Here is a 13,135-nt window from a genome sequence, read left to right as displayed (position 1 = left end):
ACTGTAACCGGGGCGCTGGGCGTACTGTAACCGGGGCGCTGGGCGTACTGTAACCGGGGTGCTGTCTGGCTGGGCGTACTGTAACCGGGGTGCTGTCTGGCTGGGCGTACTGTAACCGGGGTGCTGGGCGTACTGTAACCGGGGTGCTGGGCGTACTGTAACCGGGGTGCTGTATGGCTGGGCGTACTGTAACCGGGGCGCTGTCTGGCTGGGCGTACTGTAACCGGGGCGCTGTCCGGCTGGGCGTACTGTAACCGGGGTGCTGTCCGGCTGGGCGTACTGTAACCGGGGCGCTGTCTGGCTGGGCGTACTGTAACCGGGGTGCTGTCTGGCTGGGCGTACTGTAACCGGGGCGCTGGGCGTACTGTAACCGGGGCGCTGTCTGGCTGGACGTACTGTAACTGCTTGCCAAAACCAGCATATTTATGCAGCTCTAGGCACCCCTGGCCACGCCCACAGCCGCGGGAAGTAGGGGAGCTAAGGGGGCTGCAGTACCCCCTGAAAAATCAGAATTTAAAAAATGTATTAATAGAAAAATATATTATTTTTGGAAAAATAATTTTCACAAAAGCAGTGCACTGGGCCTTTACTAGTATAAGCGGACTGATATAGACATCTATAGCATTAGCAAACATCAGTGTCTTTGCTTTGGCAAAAAAGGTCGTTGTATAATTAGGAACAGAATCAGGTTTCAATAGTTGGAATTGTAAGAGTTGTTGCCCTGCCCCTTTCTCTGTGATGTCATTCTAATGGAATCCAGAAAGAACAAAACCCTGCCCCTTTCTCTGTGATGTCATTCTAATGGAATCCAGAAAGAACAAAACCCTGCCCCTTTCTCTGTGATGTCATTCTAATGGAATCCAGAAAGAACAAAACCCTGCCCCTTTCTCTGTGATGTCATTCTAATGGAATCCAGAAAGAACAAAACCCTGCCCCTTTCTCTGTGATGTCATTCTAATGGAATCCAGAAAGAACAAAACCCTGCCCCTTTCTCTGTGATGTCATTCTAATGGAATCCAGAAAGAACAAAACCCTGCCCCTTTCTCTGTGATGTCATTCTAATGGAATCCAGAAAGAACAAAACCCTGTCCTCAAACATTTACATCAAATGGTGCAAAGTTATGGACAAAGGCACAAAACATCCACTTCAAATTAAATAACATGGAAAACAACCACTTTTTATACAGTATTAATTTACCATACTGTATTATACAGAGGCTGGTCATCTAGGTTTGTACCTGTAGACTTTCTATCAGCCTGTAGAAAAACATTGACCACTACAGTAATTAACTACATTGAGACATGTGGTTTGTGATGTTGTGATGCCATGATGTGACTCAGGTGGTAGAGCATGGTGCTTGCAACGCCAGGGTTGTGGGTTTGAGTCCTATGTGGGACCAGTATGAAAATGTATGCACTCACTGTTGTAAGTTGCTCTGGATAAGTGTGTCTGCTAAAATGGAAAAGGAATGAATGAACCGTTTCAGCTTTCACATAGAAATAAATTGCATTTGCAAAGTATTTCAAGAAACTGGGAAACATATATGAACCCTTGTGTCGTCTTAACATTCTGTATACTCCCCTTTTCCTAAGGGGACTATACCCACCTTCACCTGTGTCGTCTTAACATTCTGTATACTCCCCTTTTCCTAAGGGCACTATACTCACCTTCACCTGTGTCGTCTTAACATTCTGTATAGTCCCCTTGTCCTAAGGGGACTATACCCACCTTCACTAAACCCCTAAAATAAAGCAGCCTAAATGAATTTTAAACCACAAATCTATTCTGCATGAAGAAACAACCTGTCATTCATCACAAACTTTGTGAATATCTGGGTTTTCCCTCTTCACACTGCAGAAAGACTGCAATTAATCAGTGGACACCACTCGTTTTTTATTACAACACACCTGTCATAGTTGTTTTCTTTACTAAAGTAGAGGTTTATTATTATTAGTATTATTATTATTGCTAAAGGTACGGCATAGGTGTAAACATTCATTTTTTTAGCAAGAGAAAGCACCTGTATAGCCTATGAAAGTAGCAGAAAGTAGTTTTGAATGCATTTTATTGAAGGGAAACAATAACAGTCTTGAATTTATTTGGCAACATAGTGATATATTCTTATATACTGTACAATGAGGAATTCAACTACAAAATACTAGTCTTCTCCCATTTTTTTAACCATTGCCCCCACCCACAAGGTGTATAAACAACAACAATAAATAAGAATAAAATAAGATAATAGATACAAAAACTCTAATTAGCACATGTAGGACAGTGTGTGTGCATTGTGTGTGTGCATGGACTTCGCAGATGTATTTCTCACATGTGCAACACATAGTATTTGTTTTACAGTTCTTCTTTGGGGGGCAGAATTGGCATCTCCTCTTGCCAGCCCCAGCTGCAGCCTCAGGCAGATCAGGACAAGATTCAGCCCCCTGAACAGCTTTCACAAGTGCTGCAGAGGCTGCTGTGCGGAGGAGGTTGCTCCCTTCTTTGAATGTGTGGGGTTACAAGTGCCTTTCCCAGCTGCTCCAGGAACACCCTCCTCTTGTTCCACTTATCAGGCATCCAGGTAGGGTTGATCTTGTTCCATATCACAAAGGCATTGTATGAGGACACATCAATGATGTTATGGAAGATGACCAGGGACAAGCGGGCAGTCATCCTGTTGCAGCTGTTCCAATCACCTTGTCCAGGTTGTTCACACCTCCTTTGTTGTGGTTGTAGTACAGGATGATGGCTGGCTTCCTGTCCTTTGTTGTGGTTGTAGTACAGGATGATGGCTGGCTTCCTGTCCTTTGTTGTTGTTGTAGTACAGGATGATGGCTGGCTTCCTGTCCTTTGTTGTGGTTGTAGTACAGGATGATGGCTGGCTTCCTGTCCTTTGTTGTTGTTGTAGTACAGGATGATGGCTGGCTTCCTGTCCTTTGTTGTGGTTGTAGTACAGGATGATGGCTGGCTTCCTGTCCTTTGTTGTGGTTGTAGTACAGGATGATGGCTGGCTTCCTGTCCTTTGTTGTTGTTGTAGTACAGGATGATGGCTGGCTTCCTGTCCTTTGTTGTGGTTGTAGTACAGGATGATGGCTGGCTTCCTGTCCTTTGTTGTTGTTGTAGTACAGGATGATGGCTGGCTTCCTGTCCTTTGTTGTTGTTGTAGTACAGGATGATGGCTGGCTTCCTGTCCTTTGTTGTTGTTGTAGTACAGGATGATGGCTGGCTTCCTGTCCTTTGTTGTGGTTGTAGTACAGGATGATGGCTGGCTTCCTGTCCTCACAATCACTGATCTCAGCCATTTTGTGCAGTATGCTCAGGAGGACCACATTATTGTTCCTCTTTAGGAGGTAAGAAACTAGAGTGGTGGTGGGGTGAAGGCAAACTTTTATGAGAAGGCCTCTCTACCCCTTCTTGTGAGGATTGCAGGGGGGAGCTCAGGCTTGTTCTTTCTAACTGTGCCAACCATGGTGATCTTCCTCTTCAAGGGGCTGCAGGCTGAGTTCAATCAGTAGCACACATAATCTCAATTTCTCATTGTGTGTGTGTGTGTGTCTTTGTGTTTTTTGTGGTGTGTAAATTATTTTATAACGTCCGGGTCAAAATAAAATCGCACACTCCATATATAAACTCCCAGCAATTTAATGGGTATTTACCAATGTTTGGGCATCACGGTGCCTTCCTCAGGGTGAAATGACCCTAAGACAATCTTTATACCCTGGTGGTGTCCAGCTTTCATGGAAATATGAACAAAGGCGATGTTTAACTTTTTCTGTTGGGGTCACTCTAGGAAAAGTCATCAAATTTCAAGTTGAAAAAATATCATTTAGTGGGTTTTCTTTGTTGTTAAACATAGTGGCGGTCATTTTTTACCCTTAAGACAACACAAGATTACATTTTTTATATAATATAATTTTTATATGCCAAAAGTATTATCAGATTAACTGTTTTGTACAGATAATTATCAGACTCAAGTTACAAATGCTGGTAAACACTCATACATTTAGTTAAGTCTTATTCACTAAAGTATTGCACTGGACCTTCGCTAGTTCAGTATCGGCGGACCAATATCGATGTCTTCAGTGCAGGCAGAAATCTGCGTTCATTCTGCATCCCTTAAACTACTTCCCGCGGCTGCATTATTTTAACACACACAGACACACCTGCGCCCCTCCGGTCGGCCGTTAGTGGGCCAGCCCAGACCTGGCTGTGGTTTCGTAAGCAGCTTGAGAGCTGCAGTAGACTATAAAGCTACTGCCGATCTAACCGGGTGACGTCGTCCTCCAGAGCGCACAAAGCACGCAGTAGTCTAGTCATATTTCACCGGCGGATAACGGACACGGGACAGGACACTCCTCGACACAATGTGAGTTCTCATACTGCATGTTTGCTGCTGTTCAGCGGACTATGTTGGGCTAGTATTTATTACTGCGTATTGTTTTCTTAAAGCAAATGGGACACATTTTGTTAGGTTTATTTGTTTTACTTCAACGTGTGTGGGACGAGAGTAATTCTATGGGTAAGGTTTTTGAAATACTTTTTGTAGTTGTATAACAAAATATGAGAAAGAAAGTGTAAAGTGGGTGTGACATTGACCCGAGCAGCAAAATGACGCATTGCTTGCGCATCTCACGGAGAGAGAGCGGTAGAAAGAGAGAGAGAGTCTGTATCTGAGCCACCCACTCTCATGTTTCGGTCCGCTGCATCAATATTAACCGGGTCCTGGCTTAGGAAAGGCAAGCACGGTGTGTCTACCGCATTGAAACGTCACCGTTGGCTCGCTTCCAACCGTTAAATAACGGTTGCTAGCTGAGTTGAGTAACGGGATTGTTTTTGCCCTGCAGTAGGTCAGTGGTTGATGAGGATCTAGTTAAGACCATTGGCAGCATTATCTTTTCCACCGTGACCTCAGATCGCCTGTTCTGCTGCTGATGCTGGGACTAGTGCAGAGAGAGTATGACGATGCAGCAAAATCTCTCTCCCTATTTATCTCTCTTTCTCTCTCTCTCACACACACACCCCTCCCTGCTCTCTCGCCCTCTGAGGATAATGTTCCCCATTGTACCTCTGCAGAAAACACCATCACAGACACCATCACACACACCATCACAAACCATCACACACACACACCATCACATGCACATGCACACCATCACATGCACACCATCACACGCACACCATCACACGCACACCATCACACACCATCACACACCATCACACACCATCACACACCATCACACACCGTCACACGGACACCATCACACACCATCACACGCACACCATCACACGCACACCATCACACGCACACCGTCACACGCACACCATCACACACACACCATCACACGCACACCATCACACGCACACCATCACACGCACACCATCACACGCACACCATCACACACCATCACACGCACACCGTCACACGCACACCATCACACGCACACCGTCACACGCACACCGTCACACGCACACCATCACACACCGTCACATGCACACCATCACACGCACACCATCACACACCATCACACACCATCACACGCACACCATCACACACCGTCACACGCACACCATCACACACCATCACACGCACACCATCACACACCGTCACACGCACACCATCACACACACACCGTCACACGCACACCATCACACGCACACCATCACACACACGCACACCATCACACACACCATCACACGCACACCATCACACGCACCCCATCACACACACGCACACACACACACCAATAGACAGTCAACATGAACAACTGTGTGTGTGTCCTCAGGGAGTTGTTCCCAGGGCTGGTGGCTCTAATGGCTGTAATGGTTTCAGTTGGTGCTGAAGGCGGCGTCGGGTAAGACAATCTCTCCTTTTCAATGACACACCTTTACCACGTGTGTGTGATGGAGTGTGTTAGCAGTGTGTCATTGTATCTCCTGTCCTCTAGCCCCAGCAACAACTCCAGTTTCTGCTCCGAGTCAAAGGAATGTCTGGAGTATGAGCTGGTGTGCAAAACAGATGAATATGAGGTGAGTGGACACACACACCATCACACACACACACACACACACACACACACACACACACACACACACACACACACACACACACACACCATCACACACACACACCAACACACACACACACACACACCATCACACACACACACACACACCACACACACACACACACACACACACACACACACACACACACACACACACACACACACACACACACACACCATCACACACACACCATCACACACACACACACGCACACACACACCATTACACGCACACACACACACCCGCACAGAGAGAGATAGACGGACACCTGCACCTACATGTTAAAAACGTCTCCTTTAATAATATTTGTGTGTGTGTTTGTCAGGTCCGTCACTACAGTCCTACTCGTTGGGTGTCTACGGATGCAGAGGCCTACTTCATGGGGGTGGGAGCAGCCATGGCCTTCAGGAGACTGTTTCAGTACATCACTGGAGCCAACAACGGAGGTGAGAGACTGTTTCAGTACATCACTGGAGACAACAACGGAGGTGAGAGACTGTTTCAGTACATCCCTGGAGACAACAACGGAGGTAAGAGAGAGAGAGGGTGTGTTTAGTCCTGTGTGTCTGAATTTACACATTTGAGGACATTGTACCTCTACGAAATGCATTGCGTGTTTGAATACTATACACCTCTAAATGGATATGTGTGTACGGCTGTGTCTCTGTGTGTCTACATGTCTGTGTGTGTGTGTCTACGTGTCTGTGTGTCTACGTGTCTGTGTGTGTCTGCGTGTCTGTCTGTGTGTACGGCTGTGTCTGTGTGTCTACATGTCTGTGCATCTGTGTGTCTACATGTCTACATGTCTGTGTGTTTACATGTCTGTGTGTTTACATGTCTACATGTCTGTGTGTCTACATATCTGTGTGTCTACATGTCTACACATGTCTACATGTCTGTGTGTCTACATGTCTGTGTGTCCCAGGTCTCCAGATGGAGATGACTGCTCCAGTCCTGGTGAGGATCCCTGAGGAGACCAGGATGTGGGAACCAGCCATCTACACCCTCAGTTTCCTGCTTCCAGCAGCCTATCAGGAGAGGCCTCCCACACCCACCAATGACAAGGTGAGTCTAGCCGGCCAACCCTCCAATCAGAAACAGGTGGAACGAACACATCACACAATTAACATTATGATGTATGCCATTTTAGCAGAGGTGTTTATCCAAAGCCACTTACGGTTGTAGTGAGTGTGTATATTTATATATATTTCTAGCATGCGACCCCTGCGGGATTTGAACCCAGGAACTTGGCGTTCCTAGCGCTACACCACGCAGGTATACACAGTGATGTTCTCAACAGATGATGAATCAAGATGTTCTCTTCTGCTGTACAGTAGTCAGCTATGGAGCTGGGAACGGTCTGCATCGCTACAAAACTATGTGGACACCCCTTCAAATGAGTGGATTTTGGCTGTTGCAGCCACACCTGTTGCTGACAGGTGTATAAAATCGAGCACACAGCCATGCGATGTCCGTACACAAACATTGGCGGTAGAATGGCCCGTACTGACGAGCTCAGTGACTTTCAACGTGGCACCATCATAGGAGTCAATTCGTCAAATTTCTGCCCTGCTAGAGCTGCCGCGGTCAATTGTAAGTGCTGTTGTTGTGAAGTGGAAACGTCTAGGAGCAAAAACGGCAATGCCGCGAAGTGGTAGACCATACAAGCTCACAGAACGGGACCGCCGAGTGCTGAAGCGCGGAAAAATAATCTGTCCTCGGTTGCAACACTCACTACCGAGTTTCAAACTGCCTCTGGAAGCAACGTCAGCACAAGAACTGTTCGTCGGGAGCTTCATGAAATGGGTTTCCATGGCCGAGCAGCTGCACACAAGCCTAACATCACCATGTGCAATGCCAAGAGTGGTGTACATATAAATATATTTAGATATATTCTTATTCCATTCCTTTACTCAGATTTGTGTCTATTATGTAGTTGTGGAATTGTTAGATATTACTTATTAGATATTACTGCACTGTCGGAACTAGAAGCATAAGCATTTCTCTACACCCGCAATAACATCTGCTAACCATGTGTATGTGACCAATAACATCTGCTAACCGTGTGTATGTGACCAATAACATCTACTAACCATGTGTATGTGACCAATAACATCTGCTAACCGTGTGTATGTGACCAATAACATCTACTAACCATGTGTATGTGACCAATAACATCTGCTAACCATGTGTATGTGACCAATAACATCTGCTAACCCTGTGTATGTGACCAATAACATCTGCTAACCATGTGTATGTGACCAATAACATCTGCTAACCATGTGTATGTGACCAATAACATCTGCTAACCATGTGTATGTGACCAATAACATCTGCTAACCATGTGTATGTGACCAATAACATCTACTAACCATGTGTATGTGACCAATAACATCTGCTAACCATGTGTATGTGACCATTAACATCTGCTAACCATGTGTATGTGACCAATAACATCTACTAACCATGTGTATGTGACCAATAACATCTGCTAACCATGTGTATGTGACCAATAACATCTACTAACCATGTGTATGTGACCAATAACATCTGCTAACCATGTGTATGTGACCAATAACATCTACTAACCATGTGTATGTGACCAATAACATCTACTAACCGTGTGTATGTGACCAATAACATCTGCTAACCATGTGTATGTGACCAATAACATCTGCTAACCATGTGTATGTGACCAATAACATCTGCTAACCATGTGTATGTGACCAATAACATCTGCTAACCATGTGTATGTGACCAATAACATCTGCTAACCATGTGTATGTGACCAATAACATCTGCTAACCATGTGTATGTGACCAATAACATCTACTAACCATGTGTATGTGACCAATAACATCTGCTAACCATGTGTATGTGACCAATAACATCTGCTAACCATGTGTATGTGACCAATAACATCTGCTAACCATGTGTATGTGACCAATAACATCTGCTAACCATGTGTATGTGACCAATAACATCTGCTAACCATGTGTATGTGACCAATAACATCTGCTAACCATGTGTATGTGACCAATAACATCTGCTAACCATGTGTATGTGACCAATAACATCTGCTAACCATGTGTATGTGACCAATAACATCTGCTAACCATGTGTATGTGACCAATAACATCTGCTAACCATGTGTATGTGACCAATAAAATGTGATTTGATTTGTAAAGTTTGCCGTCATTGGACTCTGGAGCAGTGGAAACGCATTCTCTGGAGTGATGAATCACGCTTCACCATCTGGCAGTCCGACGGACAAATCTGGGTTTGGCGGATCCCATGAATACGCTACCTGTCCCTATGCATAGCGCCAACTGTAAAGTTTGGTGGAGGAGGAATAAGGGTCTGGGGCTGTTTTTCATGGTTCAGGCCTCTTTGTTCCAGTGAAGGGAAATGTTAACGCTACAGCATACAATGACATAGACTATTCTGTGCTTCCAACTTTGTGGCAACAGTTTGGGGAAGTCCCTTTCCTGTTTCAGCATGATAATGACCCTGTGCACAAGCGAGGTCCATAGAGAAATGGTTTGTCGAGATCGATGTGGAAGAACTTGACTGGCCTGCACAGAGCCCAGACCTCAACCCCATCAAACACCTTTGTGATGAATTGGAATGCCGACTGCGAGCCAGGCCTAATCGCCCCAAAATCAATGCCCAACCTCACTAATACTCTTGTGGTTGAATGGAAGCAAGTCCCCGCAGCAATGTTCCAACATCTAGTGGAAAGGCTTACCAGAAGAGTGGAGGCTGTTATAGCAGCAAAGGTGGGACCAACTTCATATTAATGCCCATGACTTTGGAATGAGATGTTACATACTTTCAGCCATGTAGTGTATCTACACTGAGTTGACAAAACATTATGAACACCTGCTCTTTCCATGACGTAGACTGACCAGGTGAATCCAGGTGAAAGATATGACCCCTTATTGATGTCACTTGTTAAATCTACTTCAATCGGTGTAGATAAAGGGGAAGTGACAGGTTAAAGAAGTGTTTTTAAGCCTTAAGACAATAGAGACATGGATTGTGTACATGTGCCATTCAGGGGGTGGATAAGCAAGGCAAAATATTTAAGTGCCTTTGAACAGGGTATGGTAGTAGGTGCCAGGTACACCGGTTTGTGTCAAGAACTGCAATGCTGCTGGGTTTTTCACGCTCAACAGTTTCCCGTGTGTATCAAGCATGGGAAGCATTGGAATCATCATGGGCCAGCATCCCTGTGGAACGCTTTTGACACCTTGTAGAGTCCATGCCCCAACAAATTGGGTCTGTTCTGAGGTCAAAATGAGGGGAGAAATTGTTCTATGATCTATAAATCTGTGGGGATAATATTCTATGATCTATAAATCTGTGGGGATATTGTTCTATGATCTATATATCTGTGGGGATAATGTTCTATGATCTATATATCTGTGGGGATAATGTTCTATGATCTATATATCTGTGGGGATAATGCTCTATGATCTATATATCTGTGGGGATAATGCTCTATGGTTCTGGAGTTATTTCTATCAGAGGGGATAATGCTTTATCTATATATCTGTGGGGATAATGTTCTATGATCTATATATCTGTGGGGATAATGTTCTATGATCTATATATCTGTGGGGATATTGTTCTATTATCTATATATCTGTGGGGATAATGCTCTATGATCTATATATCTGTGGGGATAATGCTCTATGGTTCTGGAGTTATTTCTATCAGAGGGGATAATGCTTTATCTATATATCTGTGGGGATAATGCTTTATCTATATATCTGTGGGGATAATGCTCTACGAGCTATATATCTGTGGGGATAATGCTTTATCTATATATCTGTGGGGATAATGCTTTATATTTCTGTGGGGATATTGGGGATAATGCTCTATGGTCTATATATCTGTGGGGATAATGTTCTATGATCTATATATCTGTGGGGATAATGCTCTATGATCTATATATCTGTGGGGATAATGCTCTATGATCTATATATCTGTGGGGATAATGCTCTATGATCTATATATCTGTGGGGATAATGCTCTATTATCTATATATCTGTGGGGATAATGCTCTATGATCTATATCTGTGGGGATAATGCTTTATCTATATATCTGTGGGGATAATGCTGTATCTATATATCTGTGGGGATAATGCTCTATTATCTATATATCTGTGGGGATAATGCTCTATGATCTATATATCTGTGGGGATAATGCTCTATGGTTCTGGAGTTATTTCTATCAGAGGGGATAATGCCTTGAATTCTAAGGAATTGTGTCATGTCATTATGTCTGTGTGAACTAATCTAGGCTGGATGTTATCAGTGATGTTCTAATGTGTTATTGTTGTTGGGATGTTTCTCTCTAGCTCTACTTTACTGAGATGCCCTCTGGATGTGTACGTGCGTAGCTACGGAGGCTGGATGTTATCAGTGACCTCCAGGCTTCATGCTCACCTACTGACCAAGGAGCTGGCCAGAGTCCAGGCTGACTACAACCACACCTACCACTACGGAGTGGGCTACGACAGGTAGGCCTGGACACACACATATGCACAAACACATTTTTGCATGTACACACACACACACACACACACACACACACACACAAACTAATCTCAGATACACACACACAAACACACACACAAACTAATCTCAGATACACACACACATACTATGATCTCATAAATACACATACACACCCCCCTCTCTCTCTCTCTCTCTCTCTCTCTCTCTCAGTATTGATTCTGTCCTCTGTTTCTGTCTCTGTCTCTGTCTGTCTCTCTATCTATCCCACTTCCTATATGAACACCCTCTCTCTCTTTCTGTATTGATTCTTTCCTGTGTTTCTCTCCAGTCCTCTGAAGCTGATGAACAGACACAATGAGGTGTGGTACGTAGCTGAGGGAGAGGCTGTCTGCTCTGACCCCCAGGAACCAACCCCACCACACACACCTACCCCCACACACACACCCAACGCCACACCCAATGCCACACACACACCCAACGCCACACACACACTCAACACCTCACACACACCCAATGCCACACACATCCCCTCCAGCACCATCTCTGACTCCCCCTCAGATCTCCCAGCCAACCGGCCACCCACCCCCTCCCAGGCCCCCGAGGTGACCCCCTCTCAGGGCCTGGTGGTCGGGGAGACCCCCTCGGCCAACAGCTCTGACCCCCAGGCGGACGGCCCCTGGAACAACACTGTGGAGGCCTCCCTGGAGGACACCCCCTCTGATAACCCTGTAGCCGACCCCACTGACCTCAACCTGGCCTAGCCCTGGAATACTATATATGGCCCTGAACAGTAGAGGGGTATGGAGGGTTGCTGTGGTGATAGAGCTCCTTCAGTTAGATGTCCATTTGGGATTGGGCCCTTGCCTCAGTATATACTGTAATACACCACCGCCCCCTACTGGTGTCATATTGTTACGACACATATTAGCTTTATTCACCTGCCGCTCACCTGCTCTCCATGTTATCACACTCAGCTGACCTGCTCTCCATGTTACCACACTAACAAGCCAGAGTCAGCCCTACATAACTGTGTTGGTTTGAGTCAGCCCTACATAACTGTGTTGGTTTGAGTCAGCCCTACATAACTGTGTTGGTTTGAGTCAGCCCTACATAACTGTGTTGGTTTGAGTCAGCCCTACATAACTGTGTTGGTTTGAGTCAGCCCTACATAACAACTGTGTTGGTTAGAGTCAGCCCTACATAACAACTGTGTTGGTTAGAGTCAGCCCTACATAACAACTGTGTTGGTTTGAGTCAGCCCTACATAACAACTGTGTTGGTTTGAGTCAGCCCTACGTAACTACTGTGTTGGTTTGAGTCAGCCCTACGTAACTACTGTGTTGGTTTGAGTCAGCCCTACATAACAACTGTGTTGGTTAGAGTCAGCCCTACATAACAACTGTGTTGGTTAGAGTCAGCCCTACGTAACTACTGTGTTGGTTTGAGTCAGCCCTACGTAACTACTGTGTTGGTTTGAGTCAGCCCTACATCACAACTGTGTTGGTTTGAGTCAGCCCTACGTAACTACTGTGTTGGTTTGAGTCAGCC

The 13,135-nt window shown here is 45.2% G+C and overlaps 1 pseudogene; it reads left to right on the top strand.

Annotated features, from left to right (window-relative positions):
* Window positions 1-5,752: 5,752 nt before the first annotated feature.
* On the top strand, window positions 5,753-12,348 carry LOC120023790 (annotated as a pseudogene).
* The last annotated feature ends 787 nt before the right edge of the window (window positions 12,349-13,135 follow it).

Source organism: Salvelinus namaycush, chromosome 2 (assembly GCF_016432855.1).
Source record: "Salvelinus namaycush isolate Seneca chromosome 2, SaNama_1.0, whole genome shotgun sequence".
NCBI lineage: Eukaryota > Metazoa > Chordata > Actinopteri > Salmoniformes > Salmonidae > Salvelinus > Salvelinus namaycush.
This window is presented reverse-complemented; position numbering and strand designations above follow the sequence as displayed.